The sequence below is a fragment of the Plectropomus leopardus genome, chromosome 14 (genome assembly GCF_008729295.1).
Source record: "Plectropomus leopardus isolate mb chromosome 14, YSFRI_Pleo_2.0, whole genome shotgun sequence".
Taxonomy (NCBI): domain Eukaryota; kingdom Metazoa; phylum Chordata; class Actinopteri; order Perciformes; family Serranidae; genus Plectropomus; species Plectropomus leopardus.
The window spans coordinates 3476552-3490410 of NC_056476.1; the positions used below are offsets into that span (position 1 = coordinate 3476552).

At 36.2% G+C, this 13859-nt stretch overlaps 2 non-coding genes and 1 pseudogene across 2 annotated transcripts; 1 reads left to right on the forward strand and 2 right to left on the reverse strand.

The window, feature by feature from the left end:
* Positions 1-2289: 2289 nt before the first annotated feature.
* On the reverse strand, positions 2290-2495 carry LOC121954177. The gene has a single exon (XR_006106553.1). It is a non-coding gene; the product is annotated as a small nucleolar RNA U3 (small nucleolar RNA).
* A 7704-nt stretch (positions 2496-10199) lies between these two features.
* LOC121954176 lies at positions 10200-10405 on the forward strand. The gene has a single exon (XR_006106552.1). It is a non-coding gene; the product is annotated as a small nucleolar RNA U3 (small nucleolar RNA).
* Positions 10406-11798: 1393 nt separating this feature from the next.
* LOC121954178 lies at positions 11799-11997 on the reverse strand (annotated as a pseudogene).
* Positions 11998-13859: the final 1862 nt, after the last annotated feature.

The window sequence follows — 13859 nt, forward strand, 5'->3', positions numbered from 1 at the left end:
CCCTTAGGGACCGCTTTAATGTTATACGCTCAAAAATATCACATGTTAATATGATTTTCTACTTTAATGGAGTTAGTTTTTCAACTAACATCAGTCCCAATCATAAACGTCAAATATTCATTAATTTTCAGAATTTTAACCCTTTAAATGCCAAAGTTTAATCATGATGCCACTATGTTTTTAGATAATGAAAAAAACAACACAAGAACTTAATTATTTTCAGTATACAACATATTAAGTCGATCTTTTGTGGTAAATGCTAAAAAGACAAAAAATGATGTTATCAGGTAGAAAATAGCAACAGTGACAAATTCCAATACAAAAGCCCAGAATGACACCCAGAAATAATACAATGCATGCTTTTCTGCTTTGATGGCTGTGGGATCAAAAATGTCAGTTTGAATGGGTTTCAATGTCGCATTTTTTGCACTTAACAGTCTGAATATAACAATTTAGTTTACACAGTGTGTTTAAGACTTATTGTAGGAGCTGAGCTGGAAATTCCAAAATACGCAATCTTGCCAAAATTCTCAAAAAAAGAAGAACGGAAAGCACGAAAAATGCTCCCAACAGTCCCGAAGGGTTAATGGGAAAATACTATATTCAGAATAAGTCTTATTTTGAAATGTCCAAATACAATATGCTCTTTACATGATCCATATCAAAGTTGGAAAATTGTGATATTTGGACTAAAGGTGGAATATTGCTATGCATGTGATCAGTTTCTCGTGACTTCAGATGGTCTTCTTGCAGCAGGTGACGTGGAGCACCCAAAGGTTGTGTTTGTGCAGCTAAAACATCATAAAGCAACTCTGCTATTTATTTTTTTTGTCATAAAGCTGCATCTCTTTTTCCAAATATCCAAACAGCAGTTTCAAGGTTTAGATTAGAGTGAAAACATGGTGAAAGACTAAACTCCTTTGCAGCCCTATGCACAGCGTTTGTTTGGGCTGTATGTACTTAAAAATGCACACCAATATTCCCCTATTACTCCTAATATGACATTCTGAATTTGATATGGGTCATTTAAACAGCATATTCCGAATTTATCAACTTCCTATTAAGATATGCGGGTATTATTCTGGTTTTAGGAGCATTATTTGGGCATTTGGAGTATGCACGGCTGCATGAAAACTAAATATGACTGGAAATATTAATTTTCTTCATCCATGTAAACATCAGGAATATTGTATTTTTCAGAATAAGGGTAAAAAACTGATTATTTAGAGCATGTAAACATACTCACTGTGGAGGTGTAAAGATTATGATTATGTACGCTTCACAGTTTTTGTGTAAACGGGGTAATACGTGCAGGAGTTTGGCTTTTGTTCCAGTAATTTTCAGTGCAGCTTCATCAAACTTGAGCCTGAGCAGCAGAGTGCTAATCAGCCAAAATCACAAACACCTGTAAAGACCCACACAGGTGTTTTCACTTCGTGTTACCGGATTAGAGCTCCTCTCATGTGCACACTGCTCCTTAACTCTTCTGTTAGTTTGGCTGCACATTTTAAAACAAACCCGGCTCAACTTCATCCTAAGTTGATGCTCATTAATCAAAACATTATTATTTAACAAGATAAAAAGCTGCTCTCAGACCATGTTTCCACCATTAGTCCCAATAAAAAAAACAGTGTTCAACAGTGGAGAAGAAACATGAGCAACTTGGCAAGAAATATTCCACAAATTGCAAGAAATTTGTGGGTTTTTATTAGAACAAAAACATGAGACAGACTTCTTTGAAGCCCCATGCACACCCATGATGCACCTGCACAGGTGTTTGCACTCATGTGGCCTGAATAAATGTCTTTTCAGGAATGTGTGGACTGAAACTAATCGACATCTCCTAAGTTTGTCTCTCTTGTTTGACCAGAATACTTTAACCCTGTGAGACCTGAATCTCAACCCTCTGAACAAGCTATTCAACGCTCTGAGCCCTGAGCACAATGTTTGAATTTCTTTCTAAAACACAAAATTGGAAATAGCAAACAACGCACCACAAATTAAAAGAAATTAGTAAAAGGTGACAGACCTAGAGAAAGACCTGAAGATTTCTTTAAAGGGGGGGAATTTAAGAAAAACACTAGAAAGCATGACTAGATAACAATATTCCTAATTATTATGATAATATATTTTACAAAAAAAAATGGTATAATTATATTTTGTTTCAATTTTCTGCACTTTATCAATCTGACTTCAATCTCCCACCACAAATAACACATTAAGAGATGTTTAGGAAATTTAATTTAGTGGATCTAAAAATACTAAGTTTATTTTGAGAGCAGTTAGAGCTCCACTCAGATCATGTTTCCTCCATCAGAGTCTCACTCAGAAACTCTGAACATTTTCAACAGTGAAGAAGAAACAAAATCTTCCCACCAGTTTCCTGCTCTGAAGGAAACATCTGAACTCTTCATCGTGGGCAGCGAGACCAAACTCTTTAGAAACACATTTCTCAAGTCAGCAACTAATGAAATGATCCCTGAAAGTATAGTTTTGGTTTGTTCCGGTTGTTTCTCGGGCTCTTAAGTCTGGAGACGAGCAGTTTGAGTCCTGGTGAACTCCTCACGGTCACAGAGACGCTCCTCCTCCAATTACATCATCAGAGACATATGAAGTTATTTTGTGAATCTTCTGTGACTTGACACTGAAAATGTTATTTTTAAACCCATCTTATTTTTCACAAAAAGTTTGCAAGAGAAACAATGTGAACTTCAGGGGAAACGTTTGCATCAGGCTTCCACATTCTGCAAAAATCTAACACACAGTTACACTTAATGCACATTATCAAGCACAAAATGCTTCCAAAAATGCAACCACACACGACCTGAGACATCTCACTGACAAAAGTGTTAAAAGAATAAAAAATATGGGGTGCCTGGTGGCTCGATGGATGGGGCGGGCGCCCCATGTTTGGGGACTGTGTCCTCGCCGCAGGGGCCGCGGGTTCGATTCCAGCCTCGGCCCTCTGCTGCATGTCATCCCCTCTCTCTCTCTTTCCCTCTGACACTCATGCTGTCCTATCAATTAAAGGCAAAAACACTTTTAAAAAAAGAATAAAAATACAAGGTTTATCACACAAATGTGCAACAAACGCTCACACAGAAGCCCACTCCACCACAGTTTAAAACAAACAAACAGAGAAATTAATCAGTTAATTGATTTATAAAGAAAAGAAAGGTAGAGCGGCTCAGAGGTGGAGCAGGTTGTCCTCCAATCGTAAGTTCGGCGGTTCGATCCTCTTCCTCCTCTTCCATTCAACATGTCTATCCTTGGGCGTGATACTGAATCCCAAATTGCTCAGGATGCTGCGTCATCAGCGTGTGAGTGCGTATGAATAGTTACTGAGTAGCAGGTGGCACCTTGTACGGTAGCCTCTGCCATCACTGTGTGAATGTGTGAATGTGACATGTAGTGTTAAAGCGCTTTGAGTGGTCCAAAAGTAGAAAAGCGCGATACAAGTGTGGTCCACTGACACTGAGAAAATGTTACCGGTGATTTCACCTCAGAAATGGCGATCACTAAGGAAAGCATCATTAAAAGTATATAAGTTAGCAGAATAAATTTGCAAAAGTTGAACTCTTCGCTCTGTTGATGGGAACCAATTCATTCAGGCATTCAGGTCAGATCGCCTCTTTCACAGAGATAAAGCCCCTGAGGAGGGAGTGAGGGAGATTGGGAGGACATTAATCATCGGGTCCGCTCCTTTTTTCACCGAGCCAAACATGTGACGACTCCCTCTTAACTGTAACACACACACTCTGCTTTGTTCGCTATTACACAACTTCTGGACCGATTCAACACTGCTTTCAGAGGTAAAGTCGCCTGGTGCTGCAAAACATGAGATGCATTCGACTGCTGCATGTTTCCTTTCTGTCTCGTCAATCTGAGTCTATTTAATTTAGGTGAAAATGCTCCATGTTTGTTGAATAAAAAATTGTTGAAAAACAGTCGTTTATTCAACAATCCCTCACTGATGTGTGTTATGCACACATTGCAGCTGTTTGTATGTTTTTTAAGGATTAATCAACGTTTTTTTGTGTGTCTGACAAGAATCACATCCTGACATGACATTAAAATGCCAGAAATTCTTCCCCTTTCCACAATAAGTCATAAGAATATATTTCAATATTAACTAATTAAAACCAAAGCAAATTCACTTGTTTTCTTCCAAAAATACAAGAAGAAGGCAACAAACAGCTTAATGAGAACTGAACTAAAAATAAGCAAGAAATAAGTGAAACATTACAAGAAAATTACCTAAAAAGAAAAGATAATTATCAGAATTATGATTTTAGTTTTCTGGACATTTTTTCCCCCTTTTTTAAAAAATCTAATAAAATCTAATAATCTCCCCACGGCTAGGTGACAAGTCAATTTCTTGACAATTTATTCAAATTTTTTTGCTATTTGCGGGACATTTCTTGCCAAATTGCTCATTGCCATTTTCCCATATTTTCAAAAGAAATGTGGATTCTGAGCCGATGTCACTCCATCCTCCATCTCCTCCAACTCGCAATAACACCAACTTATACATTTCAATTTAGAAAAAATAAGCACGAAACATAAATTGTGACATGTTTGTAGACTTTCTGCTGGTGATTAGGCTGGATTTTGAGGGTTCAGGTTTGTGAAAGTCAGTGCTGATATATTTAAAAATGAATCCACAGATGCACAACACCTAAATTACACAAGTGTTTCCCATCAGAGCTGAAAAGCTTCTTGGTGTCTGGTCCAGTTTCTCAACATGCAGATTGAGTCATGACATATTTGTTTTATCTTTTATTAAAAACAGATTAAATAGATTTGCAACATGAATTCTCTGTAATCCCTTTTGGCTCCCTTCATACTGAAGAAACATATCAGAGTTTTGTGTTAACATTCATAAAACTGTCAGCATTCAAGTACAGTTTGGTACCGAAAACATGGTGTCACAGGTTTGAAAGACCCTGTTTTAAATAGTAAAACCCTGATTTAAGTCTTAAAACCCTGATTTAAACCATCCTGAGAGACTAAACTCGTCACACTGATAACCATCACACAACCTATTTACAAACACAAGAAGACCAAAAAGTCCTGATTCAAATGAATTGTATGCAAATAAAATCACTTCCAGCTCAGTTTTGCAGACTTTTCTGCATCAGTGATCACACAAGGTCATCAGACATTTGACAAGAGAAGACCACAAAAAGTCATCTTTAAATACACATATGTAAGTCATATGCATATGCAACTCGCCTCTTCACAGCACATGATTCATGCAGAGTTTCTTCCAGTTTTTATCAAACTTTAACTCAAACTGAGGTCAAACACAGCCGCCACAGCAGATGAATTTTGCAACAACAGCATGATTCCTCTGCAAAATCATGCAGCTGAGAAACATGTTGCATTTGTTCCATCTGCTGAGAGCTTCACATTCAGGATGTTTCACAATTTTTTGATGAATTAATTTTATCCAGATTAGTGAATGAAAACTTTTGTTCCCAGGAAACATTCCTGCAGATCCTCACAGTGCTGGAAACGCTCTAAATGCCTAACACACTACATGCGTCAGATTTAATACGTTTTGTAAGTGGTTACATATGTGGCATTTTTACATAAGAGGAGACTTTATTGAACACGCTGAACTTGTTTTTTCCTTTAGAAGAACATAACTTTGCTCATCTGTTAAGAGTTTTTATAAAGCAGCTAATATATATTTTACTAGAGTAATTTTTAACTTGATTTGTTTTCAGGATACAGCTGGTGTGAGTCTATATTTCTATATTTTGCTCATTACTCTCACATTCTTGTATTGTAGCATTTTCAGTGTGGTTTTAGTACTTGTACTTCAAGTAAAGGATCTGAATATTTCTACCAACAGTGGAGGTTTTTGGGGTTTCCCAGTAATAATACCGCCGTCTATCAGCTGACGACTCACCAACACAGATCAACCTCACATCCTCATCACCAGACTGAGTAAACCAGGTCCTTTACTGAAGTAAAAGTACTTATATCACACTGTGAAAATACTCTGGTAAAACCAAAAGCTCTGCAATGTAAGCTAAGTAAGTGTTTGTAACTATAATCAGCAAAATGCCAAAAAAAAAAAAAAAAAACAGCAGAAAAATACACCCTGTGACAGTTTTACTACCATAAAAGTTTAAATCCAGTGAACTATTTTTATAAAAATATATTTTGAATTATTTTACAGAATTATCATTATTTTTAAAGGTATTTTCTCACATTGTATTTTTTATTATTATACATATATATATAAATATAATATATATTATAATAAATATAATAATATAATAACATTTTCACAGATTTCTGCAATTTGTTACAGTGTTGCAGTGATGAGCAGCAAAAGAAATGACAGAGAAGTTAGTAAGAAATCTGTGAAAATGTTATTATATTATTATATTTATTATAATATATATTATATTTATATATATATGTATAATAATAAAAAATACAATGTGAGAAAATACCTTTAAAAATAATGATAATTCTGTAAAATAATTCAAAATATATTTTTATAAAAATAGTTCACTGGATTTAAACTTTTATGGTAGTAAAACTGTCACAGGGTGTATTTTTCTGCTGTTTTTTTTTTTTTTTTTTGGCATTTTGCTGATTATAGTTACAAACACTTACTTAGCTTACATTGCAGAGCTTTTGGTTTTACCAGAGTATTTTCACAGTGTGATATAAGTACTTTTACTTCAGTAAAGGACCTGGTTTACTCAGTCTGGTGATGAGGATGTGAGGTTGATCTGTGTTGGTGAGTCGTCAGCTGATAGACGGCGGTATTATTACTGGGAAACCCCAAAAACCTCCACTGTTGGTAGAAATATTCAGATCCTTTACTTGAAGTACAAGTACTAAAACCACACTGAAAATGCTACAATACAAGAATGTGAGAGTAATGAGCAAAATATAGAAATATAGACTCACACCAGCTGTATCCTGAAAACAAATCAAGTTAAAAATTACTCTAGTAAAATATATATTAGCTGCTTTATAAAAACTCTTAACAGATGAGCAAAGTTATGTTCTTCTAAAGGAAAAAAACAAGTTCAGCGTGTTCAATAAAGTCTCCTCTTATGTAAAAATGCCACATATGTAACCACTTACAAAACTTATTAAATCTGACGCATGTAGTGTGTTAGGCATTTAGAGCGTTTCCAGCACTGTGAGGAGCTGCAGGAATGTTTCCTGGGAACAAAAGTTTTCATTCACTAATCTGGATAAAATTAATTCATCAAAAAATTGTGAAACATCCTGAATGTGAAGCTCTCAGCAGATGGAACAAATGCAACATGTTTCTCAGCTGCATGATTTTGCAGAGGAATCATGCTGTTGTTGCAAAATTCATCTGCTGTGGCGGCTGTGTTTGACCTCAGTTTGAGTTAAAGTTTGATAAAAACTGGAAGAAACTCTGCATGAATCATGTGCTGTGAAGAGGCGAGTTGCATATGCATATGACTTATGTATGTGTATTTAAAGATGACTTTTTGTGGTCTTCTCTTGTCAAATGTCTGATATCAGATGACCTTGTGTGATCACTGATGCAGAAAAGTCTGCAAAACTGAGCTGGAAGTGATTTTATTTGCATACAATTCATTTGAATCAGGACTTTTTGGTCTTCTTGTGTTTGTAAATAGGTTGTGTGATGGTTATCAGTGTGACGAGTTTAGTCTCTCAGGATGGTTTAAATCAGGGTTTTAAGACTTAAATCAGGGTTTTACTATTTAAAACAGGGTCTTTCAAATCTGTGACACCATGTTTTCGGTACCAAACTGTACTTGAATGCTGACAGTTTTATGAATGTTAACACAAAACTCTGATATGTTTCTTCAGTATGAAGGGAGCCAAAAGGGATTACAGAGAATTCATGTTGCAAATCTATTTAATCTGTTTTTAATAAAAGATAAAACAAATATGTCATGACTCAGTCTGCATGTTGAGAAACTGGACCAGACACCAAGAAGCTTTTCAGCTCTGATGGGAAACACTTGTGTAATTTAGGTGTTGTGCATCTGTGGATTCATTTTTTAAATATATCAGCACTGACTTTCACAAACCTGAACCCTCAAAATCCAGCCTAATCACCAGCAGAAAGTCTACAAACATGTCACAATTTATGTTTCATGCTTATTTTTTTCTAAATTGAAATGTATAAGTTGGTGTTATTGCGAGTTGGAGGAGATGGAGGATGGAGTGACATCGGCTCAGAATCCACATTTCTTTTGAAAATATGGGAAAATGGCAATGAGCAATTTGGCAAGAAATGTCCCGCAAATAGCAAAAAAATTTGAATAAATTGTCAAGAAATTGACTTGTCACCTAGCCGTGGGGAGATTATTAGATTTTATTAGATTTTTTAAAAAAGGGGGAAAAAATGTCCAGAAAACTAAAATCATAATTCTGATAATTATCTTTTCTTTTTAGGTAATTTTCTTGTAATGTTTCACTTATTTCTTGCTTATTTTTAGTTCAGTTCTCATTAAGCTGCTTGTTGCCTTCTTCTTGTATTTTTGGAAGAAAACAAGTGAATTTGCTTTGGTTTTAATTAGTTAATATTGAAATATATTCTTATGACTTATTGTGGAAAGGGGAAGAATTTCTGGCATTTTAATGTCATGTCAGGATGTGATTCTTGTCACACACACAAAAAAACGTTGATTAATCCTTAAAAAACATACAAACAGCTGCAATGTGTATAACCGAGGACACACAATCAGTGAGGGATTGTTGAATAAACGACTGTTTTTCAACAATTTTTTATTCAACAAACATGGAGCATTTTCACCTAAATTAAATAGACTCAGATTGACGAGACAGAAAGGAAACATGCAGCAGTCGAATGCATCTCATGTTTTGCAGCACCAGGCGACTTTACCTCTGAAAGCAGTGTTGAATCGGTCCAGAAGTTGTGTAATAGCGAACAAAGCAGAGTGTGTGTGTTGCAGTTAAGAGGGAGTCGTCACATGTTTGGCTCGGTGAAAAAAGGAGCGGACCCGATGATTAATGTCCTCCCAATCTCCCTCACTCCCTCCTCAGGGGCTTTATCTCTGTGAAAGAGGCGATCTGACCTGAATGCCTGAATGAATTGGTTCCCATCAACAGAGCGAAGAGTTCAACTTTTGCAAATTTATTCTGCTAAACTTATATACTTTTAATGATGCTTTCCTTAGTGATCGCCATTTCTGAGGTGAAATCACCGGTAACATTTTCTCAGTGTCAGTGGACCACACTTGTATCGCGCTTTTCTACTTTTGGACCACTCAAAGCGCTTTAACACTACATGTCACATTCACACATTCACACAGTGATGGCAGAGGCTACCGTACAAGGTGCCACCTGCTACTCAGTAACTATTCATACGCACTCACACGCTGATGACGCAGCATCCTGAGCAATTTGGGATTCAGTATCACGCCCAAGGATAGACATGTTGAATGGAAGAGGAGGAAGAGGATCGAACCGCCGAACTTATGATTGGAGGACAACCTGCTCCACCTCTGAGCTGCTCTACCTTTCTTTTCTTTCTAAATCAATTAATGATTAATTTGTCTGTTTGTTTGTTTTAAACTGTGGTGGAGTGGGCTTCTGTGTGAGCGTTTGTTGCACATTTGTGTGATAAACCTTGTATTTTTATTCTTTTTTTAAAAGTGTTTTTGCCTTTAATTGATAGGACAGCATGAGTGTCAGAGGGAAGAGAGAGAGAGGGGATGACATGCAGCAGAGGGCCGAGGCTGGAATCGAACCCGCGGCCCCTGCGGCGAGGACACAGCCCCCAAACATGGGGCGCCCGCCCCATCCATCGAGCCACCAGGCACCCCATATTTTTTATTCTTTTAACACTTTTGTCAGTGAGACGTCTCAGGTCGTGTGTGGTTGCATTTTTGGAAGCATTTTGTGCTTGATAATGTGCATTAAGTGTAACTGTGTGTTAGATTTTTGCAGAATGTGGAAGCCTGATGCAAACGTTTCCCCTGAAGTTCACATTGTTTCTCTTGCAAACTTTTTGTGAAAAATAAGATGGGTTTTAAAAATAACATTTTCAGTGTCAAGTCACAGAAGATTCACAAAATAACTTCATATGTCTCTGATGATGTAATTGGAGGAGGAGTCTCTGTGACCGTGAGGAGTTCACCAGGACTCAAACTGCTCGTCTCCAGACTTAAGAGCCCGAGAAACAACCGGAACAAACCAAGACTATACTTTCAGGGATCATTTCATTAGTTGCTGACTTGAGAAATGTGTTTCTAAAGAGTTTGGTCTCGCTGCCCACGATGAAGAGTTCAGATGTTTCCTTCAGAGCAGGAAACTGGTGGGAAGATTTTGTTTCTTCTTCACTGTTGAAAATGTTCAGAGTTTCTGAGTGAGACTCTGATGGAGGAAACATGATCTGAGTGGAGCTCTAACTGCTCTCAAAATAAACTTCAAGTATTTTTAGATCCACTAAATTAAAGTTCCTAAACAGCTCTTAATGTGTTATTTGTGGTGGAAGATTGAAGTCAGATTGATAAAGTGCAGAAAATTAAAACAAAATATAATTCTACCTTTATTTTTGTAAAATATATTATCATAATAATTATGAATATTGTTATCTAGTCATGCTTTCTAGTATTTTTCTTAAATTACCCCCTTTAAAGAAATCTTCTTTAATCGTCTGTCACCTTTTACTAATTTCTTTTAATTTGTGGTGCGTTGTTTGCTATTTCCAATTTTGTGTTTTAGAAAGAAATTCAAACATTGTGCTCAGGGCTCAGAGCGTTGAATAGCTTGTTCAGAGGGTTGAGATTCAGGTCTCACAGGGTTAAAGTATTGGTCAAACAAGAGAGACAAACTTAGGAGATGTCGATCAGTTTCAGTCCACACATTCCTGAAAAGACGTTTATTCAGGCCACATGAGTGCAAACACCTGTGCAGGTGCATCATGGGTGTGCATGGGGCTTCAGAGAAGTCTGTCTCATGTTTTTGTTCTAATAAAAGCTGCATAAATTGTGTGTTGAGATTAGGAAATAAAGGAGAAGCTTTATGTCTAAAACCAAAAGTCAGTGATGTGTGAGCTGCACAAACACGACCGCAGAGGCATCACCTCACCTGCTGCAAAAAGGTTCATGTGATGTTACCAAAAAACCTGAACTGTGTCAACTAAAATGACAATAACTGGAAATGCTGTAAAGTACAAATATTGCCCAAAAAGTTTTTATGGTTTATTAACGAGTGACTGTTTGTGTATCAATTAAAACAACAAGAAAACAGACTTGGTGAATTATTGGTGCATGCAGCAGAGACTCACATAAGGAAACAGCTTTGTGATTGTTTGAAATAAACATATTTAATCTCTTTTAGTCGGACTAAAAGCTTGGATTTAGTCTGTAAAACTGTCACAGTCTGTGTCCTGAGTGCTTCAGACTTTTGGAAAGCATGGTTTATAAAACTTATTTAAGTTGTCTTTATCAGTAATTCCTGTGTTTTCATTTAGTTGTTACCTTTATTTTTTTCCTTTTTTGTGTGTCTTTGTTGTCAGTTAATTTTCTTCTAACTTTTTACTAGTTTGTGGCCATTTTCTTGGTTCATTTCTTGTTAAGTTCCCCATTAACTTCTCCTTCTGTCTTTGCAGGAAAACCATTATGCTCAGGATGCTTCAAAGAATAAAAAACCTTTAAGTTTATTTTGACAGCAGTTAAAGCTCCACTCAGACCATGTTTCCTCCATCAGAGTCTCACTCAGGAACTCTGAACTCATTACTTGTTTCCGGATGTTTTTTCAGGTTAATTTCTTAAGTTCCTCTTTACCTTAACCCCAACCAACATGCTCAGCTTTCAAAAGGTTTAAACTTTAAACAGTCTTCAACAGTGAAAAAGAAACAAAATCTTCCCACCAGTTTCCTGCTCTGAAGGAAACATCTGAACTCTTCATCGTGGGCAGCGAGACCAAACTCTTTAGAAACACATTTCTCAAGTAAGCAACTAAAAAAAAGATCCCTGAAAGTATAGTCTTGGTTTGCTCTGGATGTTTCTCGGGCTCTTAAGTCTGAGACGAGTACTTTGAGTCCTGGTGAACTCCTCACGGTCACAGAGACGCTCCTAAAATCACGGCATCAGCAGAGACAAACAGCAGCACAAATCATGTCTTACTGGGCAGGTTTTCACTCACATGCTGCAAAAACCAAATTTCCAGAAAGTCTGTCAAAAATATGATATGGGTTGTAAAAGAACAGAAAATGCCTCAGTATGATTGACCCTTTGTAGAATTTGCTGAAAGTCTTTTTGTAAAAAATAAAAATAAAAATAATTGTGATTTTGTTTTGTTTAATTTCAATTCTTATTATTTATTTATAATTTATTTACTTATTTCTATGTTTCTGATGGTATTTTGTATGTTTTTTCTTCCTTAAACTGTTATTATTTAATAAATTATTATTATCTATATTATTATTATTATAGTTTCACATAAAGTCCAATGTCAGTGAATGTTCCATTTTGTGTGAAAATTGAAAATAAAAAGTAAAAAAAAATATATATATATAAAAATGTGCCGTAAATAACTGCAAATTATTGTTTGTTTTATGTATTAATGTGAGGAAGGTCACCGACTCACAGTCATCACTGCACACAGACCGGATGTTTTCATCTTAAAAATGAAAACGAAATGAAATTTCGTCTTTTAAACCTTGTTTTAAAAAATACTAATAAATCTACCTTCTACCCTCTAAGTCACATGCTTTATGTTTGTAAAACAGTGAAACTGAAAACATCTTAATTCCTCTAAAGAATATTTTCTAAGAAAATCATGTGCATGTTTCCACTGCGTCTCTGTGGTCGCTGCGGAGTCTGTATTTATAGTTTCAAATGACATCTTCCCCTCTGGGTGCTGAGACAAGTCTGTGCAGCAACACTTTCACTTTTCTTTTGAAGCATGTTTTGCAAAAGTTGCCGTGAACAACAACAGCGAGCTGCGTGTCAAACCAACCTCTTGTGTCACTGTGGAAAGGTATTATGTCAAAAAAAGGAGGGAAAAAAAAAACAATTCTTTTAGCAGAAATGTTATCTTTAAAATAAAACATCAAACAACTTCCTCTTACTTTTCTTTAAAATCAGTTTCTAATAAATGTGCAAACCATCTCCCAAATCAGCAAGTCTTTTCATTCACTAACTGACAGTCAACAAGTGCATCTTTTTTTATTATATTTTTTAGTGCAACAATTTGCAAGGCATATAAATCACAGAGCACTTTAGCATTCTTCCACTTTTTCAGTGTTTTCTCACCTTACCCTCCGGCCCCCAAAAAGAGACCGTGACAAAAATCAAGACAATAACTGAAGTCATGTATTATTTACAATGACACCAAAATTACTAATCCCATACACACATAACACGAGGAAATACTGAATAAATATTTGGATGAAAACAACAAAAAAAAGGCACAAAAAAGGAAAACGAAACAAGTGCATCTTTAAAGGAGTAAAACTGCCCTATTTTATATAAAGTTTGGTTTAGAAACACGAAATAGCTCAAATTTTGTTCTTAAAGTTGGAAACAGCTACTGATAAAACAAAAGGTGGATTATTCATCTGTGATACAAACTGTAGTTTTTTATATGACTCAGATTCATGGAGTGAAAATGAATCACTGTCTCAGCTGTTGAGGTGTTTGTTAGATGACACCCACAAGAAGAAAAAGAAAACACACTCTGGTGGTGTTTGCCTCTGTTTAACCCTAAACACACACACACACACACACACACACACACACACACACACACACACACACACACACACACACACACACACACACACACACACACAGAGTGTCTGTTCGTGCAGTTTCGCTGACAGTCGGTGGGCTGTCGTCTGAAATAAT